The sequence below is a fragment of the Onychomys torridus genome, unplaced genomic scaffold, assembly GCF_903995425.1.
Source record: "Onychomys torridus unplaced genomic scaffold, mOncTor1.1, whole genome shotgun sequence".
NCBI lineage: Eukaryota > Metazoa > Chordata > Mammalia > Rodentia > Cricetidae > Onychomys > Onychomys torridus.
Genome location: NW_023411318.1, coordinates 74929 through 85103, shown reverse-complemented (window position 1 = coordinate 85103; position 10175 = coordinate 74929). Strand labels below are relative to the sequence as shown.

The 10175-nt window shown below is 38.6% G+C and overlaps 1 pseudogene; it reads right to left on the bottom strand.

Annotated features, from left to right (window-relative positions):
- Positions 1-3874: 3874 nt before the first annotated feature.
- On the bottom strand, positions 3875-5783 carry LOC118575096 (annotated as a pseudogene).
- Positions 5784-10175: the final 4392 nt, after the last annotated feature.

Sequence of the window (10175 nt, the reverse complement as noted above, 5' to 3'; positions counted from 1 at the left end):
AGGGATAGAAGAAGGAGAAGAATTCCAGCTCAAAATATACTCAACAAAATTATATTAGAAAACTTTCCTAACCTAAGGAAGACATGCCAATGAAGGTACAAGAAGCATACCCAAAACCAGATAGACTGGACCACAAAAATTCCCCTCACCACATAATAGTCAAAATGCTAAACATACAGAATAAAGAAAGAATATTAAGAACAGAAAAGGAAAAAGCTCAAGTAACACATGAAAGCAGACCTATCATTATTGCACATGATTTCTCAGTGGGAATTCTGATAGCCAAAATGTCCTAAACTGATGTGCTGTGAACACCAAGAGACCATGGAAGCCATCCCAGACTATATTACCCAGCAGAGCTTTTAATCACTATAGATGGAGAAAACTAGATATTCCATGACAAAAATCAGATTTAAACATCACATATTAACAAATACAGCCATACAGAATGCAATAGAAGAAAAACTCCAATCTAAGAAAGTTAGCTGCAACCACCAAAGCATAGGCAAAATATAATCTCACACCAGAAAATCTCAAAGAAGGGAAACACACACACACACTACCACCAAAAATAACAGAAATTGACAATCACTGATCACTAATGTCCCTTAATATCAATGGACTCAGTTCACCTATAAAAAGATGCAGGCTAAGAGAATGGATATGAAAACAGGATTCATCCTTCTGCTGCATACAAGAAACACACCTCAACCTCAAAGACCAAAATTACCTCAGAGTAAATGGTTGGGAAAAATTTTGCAGTCAAAAGGACCCAAGAAACAAGGTGATTTATCTATCCTAATATCTAACAAAATAGACTTCAAACTAAAATCAATCAAAAGAGATGAAGAAGAGCATTTCATATTTATCACAGGAAAAATCCTTCAATTCTGAACATATATTCCCCAAATACAAGGGCAGTCATATTTGTGAAAGAAATATTACTACAGCCTATATCACATATCAAACCCCATACACTAATAGTGAGAGACTTCAACATCCCACTCTCTCCAATGGACAGGTCTGGCAGACAGAAACTTAACAGAGAAATACGGGAACTAATGGAAGTTATGACTCAAATGAACTTAACAAACATCTAGAAAGGAAGTAGCCTAGATAACGTTGGTACAGGAGACCCCATCCTAAATGTAACACCAGTAGCATAGTCATCAAGAGCAAAAATTCATACAGGGGACCTCCTGAAACAGAGAAGCTTCTATAAAGCAAAGTACACATTAAATAATACAAAGTGACAGCCTACAGAATGGGAAGAGATCTTCACCAAACCCACATCTGACAGAGGGCAGATTTCCAAAATATATAAAGAACTCAAGAAACTAAACAGCAAAATAACAATCCAATTTAAAAACTGGTTACAGAACTAAACAGAGAATTCCCACAGAAGAATCTCAAATGGATGAAAGACATTTAAAGAATTGCTGGACATCCTTAGTCATCAGGGAAATGCAAATCAAATGACTCTGAGATACCATCTTACACTTGTCAGAATGGCTAAGGTCAAAAACACTGAAGACAGTTTAAGTTAGAGATGATGTGTAACAAGTGTGACACTCCTCCACTGTTCTGGGAGCCCACTTGTAGAGCCACCATGGAAATCAGTATGGAATTTCTCGGAAAATTAGCAATCCCTCTACTCCAAAACCCAATGATACCACTCTTTGACATACCCAAGGGACGCTCAAGTATACCACAGGGACACTTGCTCAGTTATGTTCATAGCAGCATTATTTGTAATAGGCAGAAACTGGAAACAACCTAGATTCCCCTCAATGAAATAATGGATAAAGAAAATGTGGTACATTTACACAATGGAGTATGACTCAGCTGTGAAAAACGATGACATCATGAAATTGGTAGGCAAATGCATGGAACTAGAAAGTATCATCCTGAGTGAAGTAACTCAGATTCAGAACGTGAAGCATGGCATGTAGTCACTCATAATTGCATAGTAGACTTAAAGCAATGAATATTCATACTACAACCCACACCTCCAGAGATGTTAGGAAACAACGAGGACCCAAAGAGTGATGTATGTACCACGATGGATAGGGGAAACAGAGGAGATCCTAATGAGAAAGCTGGGGATGAAAGGGGCAATAGCAGAGAGGAAATGGGGCTTCAGAACACGAGGGAACAGGATGGTCAAACTAGGGGAGGGATGTAGTTGGAGAGCAATGAAATAGAGATCCATGATAGAGGGAGACATTATGAGGTAATGGAGAAACTAGTTTCTAGGGGAATTCACAGGACCACAAGGACAAACCCATATTAGTCTACTAGCAGTAGTGGTGAGGGTGCCTGAACTGGCTTAGTCCAGTAATCAGATTCGTGAATACCCTAACTGTCATCATAGAGCTTTCATCCAGAAACTGATGGAAACATGTACAGAGATTCACAACCAAGCACCAGGGCGAGCTCTGCGAGTCTAGTGGAAAAGAGGGGAGAGGGATTATATGAGCAAGGGGGCTCAAGATCATGATGGGGAAATCTACAGAGAAAATTGAACCAATCTCAAAGGAACTCATGATCTTTATACCTACAGCTGTGGAACCTGCATGGGACCAGACTAGAACCTCTGCATGTGGGAGACAGTTGTATAGCTTAGTTTCTTTGAAGGGATACTGACAGTGTGATCAGGATCTATCCCTGGTGCATGAGCTGGCTTTCTGAATCGCATTACCTATGGTCAGACACCTTGCTCACCCTTCAAAAGCTGGAGAAGGGCTTGGTCCTGTCTCAACTGAATGTATCAGGCTTAGCTGTCTCCCCATGGTAGAATTTACCCTGTTGGAGAATGGGAAGAGGGGTGGGGGTGCAGGAGGAGGGATGAAAAGGAGATATGTGGTTGGTATGTAGAATGAATAAAAAATTTAAAAAAAAACATTAGCATGCAGCAACAATTTGTACCAGTGCTTCTCTGAAAGAAGAAAGCACAGCTACCTCAGTTAGTTTACATAGATGTCTACCTTGTTTTCTCATTAGGAACCTTAACTGGTCCTGTCTCTTTTTCTTCTACCAAAGTCTCATCACACACATGATTCTGGAAAATGGGACCAAAGGGAGAGGACCAAGTAAAAATACAGCTATACAGTGGAACACTGGCTGTAGTCACTACTCCCTGGGGTTGTGCTGCCCATTAGGGAAACACTGTTTTCTGATGAAACCCAGAGACGACATAATGATTCAGAATCTCTCCTTGGAAATACAGACACTAATTTCCAGAAACCAGCTCCCTCCCCCATCTCTCCAGTTTGGAGATGGCATTTCATTGTTTCAGTGAGAGCGCCAAAGAGGTTCTTCCTTGGGATGGAGTGGGTTTAGGGCATTATTAGTGGCATAGCCATTTTCAGTAGACTCCTAACCCTCAGAGATCTTCCACACAACTGAATCATGCCCATACACTACCAAGCTGTTCCACACAGTGATCCCTTTGCCTAGTGGAGTAGACTGGAAATGTCTGTGAATTTCAGATAGTCCCATCATGGGGAAGACTTCAGAAGCAGTACATATTAGGGCTTAAAAGTGTTTCTTTAATACACATTAAGGCTTAAAGGTCTCCACCTTGACACATACTTAATTCCTTGTGTTATATATCACTTTATACCAAACCACTCACCTTAGGGTTGGCCTTTTGATTTATGCCAGTTTCATTTCACCAATACATTTGTCTTCCATAAGGAGTTAGCACTATCTGAACACATCATCTTTGCATGCCGAGATTAGGATGTGAACACCTTTAAGAAGGGGAAGACATTAGACATGTAGAGGAAGATACAAGCTTCAGACACAGCCTGATAATCAAAGGGATAGTTTATTTTAAATGAGTAGAATACTACAAGAATATTGTGTAATGTTATAAAATTGACCAAGGTGTCTTCTGGCACATCTTGCAAACACCAGAGTTCATACTTCAGGCATTTTGATTGGCCCGCTTGGAAGTACCCTGGTCATTCAGGTTACTCTGTAATTTCAATGACCTGATCTCAAAGAGGAACATAATCATAGCAAAGAGTGACAGGGTGGCTGTCAGGACCCCCATGGGGAACACATGAGTGTAGTGTTTTTTGATCAGGTCTTCTTTCCTAACAGGAAAGGTGGGTGGAAAATCAAGAGTGGTTTCACCATAAAGATCTACTATATGGTTCCAGGTCACAGAAAGAGCTGTGCAAAGGCTGCTGAGAAGCAGAACTAAGACACAGCACTTGTAGCAGAGTATCTGAATCTCAGGGATTGAGGCTCTGATAATGCTAACTCTAATGGCTGCTGAGCTAAAAATCACCACCATGGGTTTTATAAACATAGCCAGTAAGATCAGGCTCTGCACACATCTAAATTCAGATGAAATGGTCTAGGTCGAGTTGACAGGGCTGTACACCAGAATCCTGGTCACAGAACCAGAGATGTTAAACTCCCGATTGTAATAAGCTCCCCAGAGCCCGATGTACACAAGCTGAACAACCTTGTTGTCAAATTCCCAGAGGCGCCAGTATGGGCTTATTTGGACGTTTATTCCAAACCCCAAGGACAAGAAGCTGCAAAGGAAGCCAGTCACTCTGAAAATCCATTCCTCCACCTGTGAAAATCTGGAGATAATATGGAACAAGTATAGAGTAAATCCAGAATCACAAATGTAGAGTGATAAACAGAGTGAATGAATCACGGTTTCCAGAGTTCTAAATACTCACACCTTGCCTTTGCTTTCTCAATGTTGTACAAATGTATAAGAAGCCTTTAAATCTATGACTGTGGCAGGAGTTCCCATTGTAAGATGTTTTGGACAATAATTTCATAATATCCATCAAGTGCTGCTTTATTCCTGTTTGTTGACTTGGAATTTCAATACTTGAAGGTAAAGGTGAAATACTAGTTTTCAGTGTCATTTAAGGTGATTCTAACTGCATCCCTCTTTGCATAACAGAAGAATTTTAAATAGCTTTAATGAGTGATCTAGGGAGAAGAATGCTCAAGGTATTGTAGTGGATTGTTGCACGATCCTTACACAAATATTTTATTCTGTATAACCCTTGAGAAGAAAGAAGCAAAAAGGAAAATGATACAGATGGTATGCCCATTTATGTCAAACCAAAACATACCTGACTTCTTTTGTTTGTTTGTTTTCTAGTTTTGTCTTGTTTATTTATTTAATTTTGAGACTGAATTTTTCTGTGTAACTGGTCTGGCTGTTTTGGAACTCACTCTGTATGCCAGGCTGGCCTTGAAATCATGGAGGTTTGTCTGCATTTACCTCTGGGTTGCATACCTAACTTCTTTCAATATCCATAGATATATGAACATAAAAGTTGAACAAAAGACAGTGGAGGAAGGAAAATCTGGAGTTCAGGGTCATCTTCTCTCACTTTCAAGGCTAGCTGGGCTATGTCAGACTTTGTCTAAAAAGTAACATACTAAAAATAAATAAATAAAAATGTGTGATTTGGACTTGGGGCATTTGAAATTTGCCTCACTCCTGTAAAAGCAGAACAGTTTGAAGAAAAGTGCCCCTCTCCAAAGTCCTCTCCAGGGGTCTTTTTTTAATGCTGTGGAATGCCTGTGTTCTTTCTCCCAGGGCCTTAACCTCTAGGAAGGTCTTCAGAGGTAAGTGCATTACTCCATGTGTCCACAAGGCGGCAGGTCAGGCACTTGGATTTTGCCAGCCACTCATGGGACCTAGAGTTTCTGCATGGCTTGAGGAGAGTGCCTCCAGGTGAGGGTGGGTTTTCAGTCATTTCAATAGCCAAAGGGTCAAAGGCCGAATAGGACATATTTAGTGTTTAAAAAATCTTTGAATGGTCGAATGGAAGTGTGTGAAGATACAACAGCATGTGATAATTAATAGGCTTTTTAAAAGTTTAGATTGCTCTGTCCAGTTCAGGCTTTGATGGAGAGAAGGAGCATGGTCTAATAAAAACTAATAAGTGTGGTTTAAAATATTTTTAAAAAGATGAACAAAAGTGGATGCATCAAATAGCCAAAAACCTTTCTTGCTTGTCTACTTGATAACATCTGTAATTAACTAAAACTCAAATGACTGGGCCAACATGGGAGTGAGTTTTTTCTTAATTACATCCTCTGAAATGCAAAGACCTACTTATAGTTCAGATCTTCCATGTGGGAAGATTCACCTTTAGTACACATCTTTCAAGTTGATAAGAGTGACCTTTAATCTGGATCACATGTTGTGCTGGCAGCCAATATAAAACATATGTTTTCTTTTACTGCTTGTTCTCATTCTCATTAAAAAGGCCATTCTTTCACTGGTATAAGAAGTTATGTCTTCATGATTCCAACATATACTGAAGACCAATTGTGATACCCAGCCTTGTTGACTGGACTATTGCTGGATTCTTTGACCTTCTGTTGTTAGACAACCAGTTTTGTACTAGTTGGAGAACAACCTATAAGCCATTCTAATAAATCACCTTCATAGATAGATAGAGAGGTTTATTGATTGATACATAAATACAGATATAGATAAACATATATTTTGTAAGAACAGAACCTCTAGAGAACCATGGACAATAAACATCTTAGTATTAGAAGTGGTTCTAGAGCAACAGAAATATAAGGGTGAATTTTTTGAGTATCTGGAATAGGCTTTCCAATTTGTCAAAAACCTATAGTTACTGATTCTTCTCCAGTTACTGACCTCGCAGGGAAGTTCAGAGGGAATCAAAAGTCCATGGTGTGAAGATAAAGAGACAAATACATTTGATTATCTTGGTTCACCAATTGTGAGGGGCAAGTGGTTTGGTGACTCTGAAAAAAAAACTTGAAAAAAAAATAAAGAAAATTATGATGGTCAGTTGCTCCTAGCATCTCTGGATAACTTGACAAAGGAAAAGAATGAACTCAATGATACAACTGAACAGTTCCAGTTGACATAAACAGTTTAAAGGGATCTAAGTGTACCCTGGAAGAGAAACTTCATTTCAGCAGCCACAGGACTACAACTGAAGAAAATCAAACTAAAGCCTTCATTCTAAGGTTAATTGTATTATATTGAAAACTCAAGTTCTGCTGGGCGGAGGTGGTGCACGCCTTTAATCCCAGCACTTGGGAGGCAGAGCCACGTGGATCTCTGTGAGTTTGAGGCCAGCCTGGGCTACCAAGTGAGTCCCTGGAAAGGCACAAAAAAAGAGTAGAAATCACAGGTCCACTGGGGACTCCATAAGGATCCAGAATTTTTGCTCTGCCTTTATTCAAGAATTGTCCCTCCATGCTTGTGGTTTTATTTCTTCCAAAGCTGGTGATTGTATTTTAGGGAACAATAGGATACCTATGAAGTGGTACTCTTTTGGTTGAGAAGGTTGCCATTTTTACAATGTTAATCCTACCTATCCATAAGAATGGGAAATCTTTCCATTTTCTAATATGTTCTTCAATTTCTTTCTTCCAGGGACTTAAATTTTGTGTCATAGAGGTCCTTCACTTTCTTAGGTAAAGTTAATCCAAGGTATTTCAGATCATTTGTGGCTATTGTAAAGGGTGATGTATCTCTGATTTCATTCTCAGCCTGTTTGTCATTTGTATATAGGTGGGCTACTGATTTTTTTTCAAGTTAATCTTGTACCCTGCTACTTTTCTCAAAGTGTTTATAAGCTCTTTAAGCTCTATGGTTGAATTTTTGGGGTCAATTATGTATACTATCATGTCATCTGCAAATAGAGAAAGCTTGACTTCTTCATTTCCAATTTGTATCCCCTTGATCTCCTTATGTTGTCTTATTGCTCTGGCTAGAACATCAAGTAATCTATTGAATAAGTATGGGGAGAGTGCACCGCCCTTGTCTTGCTCCTGATTTTAGTGGAATCACTGAGTTTCTCTCCATTTACTTTAATGTTGTCTGTTGGCTTGCTGTAAATTGCCTTTATTATGTTTAGGTATGTTCCCTGTATTCCTGATCTCTCCAAGACCTATATCATGAAGGAGTATTGGATTTTGTCCAAGGCCTTTTCAGCATCTAGTGAGATTTTCTTGGGTTTTTTTTTTCCTTCAGTTTGTTTATATGGTATATTACATTGACAGACTTTTGTATGTTAAACAATCCTTGCATACCTGGAATGAAGCCTACTTGATCATGGTGGATAATTTTTTTTTGATACAGGGTTTCTCTGTGTAGCTTTGTACCTTTCCTGGAACTCACTTGGTAGCCAAGACTGGCCTCAGATTCACAGAGATTTGTGTGGCTCTGCCTCCTGACTGCTGGGATTAAAGGAATGAGCTACCACCGCCTGGCAAATAATAGTTTTGATGTGTTCTTAGAGTCTGATTGCCAATACTTTATTGAGTATTTTTGCATCAATGTTCATGAAGGAGATTGGTCTGTAGTTCTCTTTCTTTGTTGCATGTTTGTTTGACTTGGGAATCAGGGTAATTGTAGCCTCATAGAAGGAGTCTGGTAATGTTCCTTATGTTTCTATTGTGTGGAACAGTTGGAAGTATCTCTTCTTTGAAGTTCTGGTTGAATTCTGCATTGAAACCATATAGTCCTGGGCTTCTTTTGGTTGGGAGACTTTTAATGATTTTTTTCTATTTCCTTAGTGGTTATTGGTCTTTTTAAATAGTTTATTTAGTCTTGATTTAACTTAGTTATGTGGTACCTATCCAGAAAATTATCCATTTCTTTTAGATTTTCCAATTTTGTGGAGTACAGGTTTTTGTTTGTTTGTTTGTTTGTTTGTTTGTTTTACATTTGGGAACTTTTTTTCTTTATTATTATGTGTTTTAAATTTTATACATCAGCCATGGGTTCCTACCTAGAAAACGGGACTCTAGGAAAGACCCAAGGATCACCCAACGACAGAGAAATGGATGAGATCTACATGAACAGCCTAGACGACAGTGGGAGTAATGAAGGGCAAGATTTGAGGGAAAGAAAGCTTAGGGGAGCAGGAGATCCCAGCTGGATCAAGAACAGAAAGGGAGAATGAGGAATAACAGACCATGATAAATGAAGACCACATGAGAACAGGAGTACAGATTTTTGAAGTATGACTTGATGATTATCTGGATTTCCTCAATGTTAGTTGTTATGTCTCCCTTTTCAGTTCTGTTTTTGCTAATTTGTATTCTCTCTTTTTGCTCTTTGGTTAGTTTGGATAAGGGCTTGTCTATCTAGTTGATTTTCTCAAAGAACTCTATGTTTCATTGATTCTTTGTATTGTCCTCTTTGTTTCTATTTTATTGATTTCAGCTCTCAATTTGATTATTTCCTGGCCTCTATTCCTCCTGGGTGACTTTGCTTCTTCTTGTTCTAGGTCTTTCAGGTATGTGGTTAAGTTACTAGTGGGAGATTTTTCCAGGTTCTTAATGTGGGTATTTAGTACTATGAATTTTCCTCTTAGCACTGCTTTCATAGTGTCCCAAAAGTTTGGGAATATGGTATATTCATTTTCATTGATCTCTAGGACATCTTTAATTTATTTATTTCTTCCTTGACCCATTGGTGATTCAGTTGAGCATTATTCAGTTTCCATGAGATTGTAGGATTTCTGTAGTTTTTTTTGTTGTTGAAATCTAACTTTAAACCATGGTGGTCTGATAGAAAAGAGGAGGTTATTACACTTTTTTTTGTATCTGTTGAGGTTTGCTTTGTGACTGAGTATGTGATTGATTTTAGAGAAGACTCCACAGGGTGCTGAGAAGACAGTGTATTCCTTTTTTGTTAGGATGGAATGTTCTGCAGGTATTGATTAAGTCCATTTGAGTCATAACTTCAGTTAAGTCCCTTATTTCTCTGTGAAATTTCAATTTTTCAGATCTGTCCAGTGGTGAGAGTAGGGTGTTGAAGTCTCCCACTATTAATGTGTATGGTTTTACATGTGATTAAATCTTTGTTAATATTTCTTTTACATGTGTGTGTGCCCTTGCGTTTGGGGCACAACTGTTCAGAATTGAAACTTCATCTTGGTGGATCTTTTCTGTGATGAATATGTAATGTCCTTTTTTATCTTTTTGATTGATTTTAGTTTGAAGTCTATTTTGCTGGATATTAGGATGGCTACACCAGCTTGCTTCTTAAGACCATTTGATTGGAAAGACTTTTCCCAGCCTTCTATTCTCTGGTAGTGTCTATCTTTGAATTTGAGGTGTGTTTCTTGTATGCAGCAGAAAGATGGGTCCTTCTTTCATATCTATTCTGTTAGCCTGTGTCT